The 1,500-nt window shown below is 43.5% G+C and overlaps 1 pseudogene; it reads left to right on the top strand.

Moving 5' to 3' along the window:
• Window positions 1-626: 626 nt before the first annotated feature.
• Window positions 627-1,216, top strand: LOC110302523 (annotated as a pseudogene).
• Window positions 1,217-1,500: the final 284 nt, after the last annotated feature.

Here is a 1,500-nt window from a genome sequence, read left to right as displayed (position 1 = left end):
CTCATCCTAGCTGCCTGAAAGTCAGTATTCTGCAAGCAGCCTTCAGATAAAGACATAGAACTCTCAGGTCTTCCTGCGCCATGCCTCCCTGGATGCTGCCATGTTCCCACCTTGATGATAATGGACTGAACCTCTGAACCTGTAAGCCCCAATTAAATGTTGTTTTTATAAAAGTTGCCTTGGTCATGGTGTCTGTTCACAGCAGTAAAATCCTAACTAAGACAATGCCTCCATAGAATCAGGATATAGGTAAGCTGTTATGCCTTGTTCTCGAGAACCACAGGAGACTGCCAGAGACCATGACACCGGTGCAAACACATAAGAGTCTTTTATTGGGCTTTCTCATTCTGGCCTGAATGAAGCAAGCTCGTGGACCAGTGACACCCAAAAATTAAGAGCTTTTTGGAACCTGGGAGGTCGTGGACAGCTGCTCTGTGGCTGTTATCATGCCACAAAATGAACGATATGGTTAATTTGGACTACCATGAGAAAAATAGAAAGAAACAAGGTCGGGAGGCCCATGAACATTCAAAGAAGGCAAAAAAAAAAAAAAAAATTGGCCTGAAGGTTAAGCTCTACCATAAACATCACCATGCTGAGAAAATACAAGTGAAAAAGACTATCAAATGCAAATGCATGAAAAGAGAAACACCAAGCAGAAGGATGGTGAGAAGACTCCAAAGGGAGCAGTCCCCGCCTATCTGCTGGACAGAGGGGCAGGTGAGAGCAAAAGTACTTTCCAACATGATTAAGCAGAAACCGAAAAGAAAAGGCAGGAAAATGGGAGGTCCCTCTAACCAAACTTCGTGCTCAAGGAGAAACAGAAGTATTGAAAGTTATTCAAACAGGAAAAAGAAAAAAGAAGGCATGTAAGAGAATGGTTACCAAAGTCTGCTTTGTTGGTGATGGCTTTACAAGAAAACCACCTGACTATGAAAGGTTCAATAGGCCAATGGGTCTACATTTCAAAAAAGCCCATGTCATACACCCTGAGCTGAAAGCCACCTTTAGCCTGCCTATACTCGGAGTGAAAAAGAATCCATCATCTCCATTATATACAACCCTGGATGTGATCACCAAAGGTACTGTGATTGCAGTGAACATGAGCGAGTTGGGCCTTGTGATACAAGGAGGCAAGGTGATTTGTGGAAAGTCTGCCCAAGTTACCAACAATCCTGAGAACGATGGGTGCATAAATGTGGTCTTGCTGGTTTGACAGTGATGTCATTCATAAAGGTCATTCCACTCACTACTGAAGACCACACCCTGTCAGGAAAACACCATCACTGGGGTCTTTCTGAACTACCGAGCAGTCTTACCCCATGTGCCGTCATCAGGAAGTAGTTAGTAAATTGTAAAGGAAACTAAAACATCGCCCTTTTATTTTTATTTTTTTAGAGTCTTTTATTGGAGTTCGAACTTGGGACACAACTCCCCCTGCTCTGCAGTCTAGGAATGTGACCCCCGGATTAGGGGCTCAGAGTCTATATATGGGAAATG

Source organism: Mus caroli, chromosome 9, assembly GCF_900094665.2.
Source record: "Mus caroli chromosome 9, CAROLI_EIJ_v1.1, whole genome shotgun sequence".
In the NCBI taxonomy this organism is placed as follows: domain Eukaryota; kingdom Metazoa; phylum Chordata; class Mammalia; order Rodentia; family Muridae; genus Mus; species Mus caroli.
The sequence above is the reverse complement of the archived record's forward strand: the minus strand, read 5'-3'. Positions and strand labels throughout refer to the sequence as shown.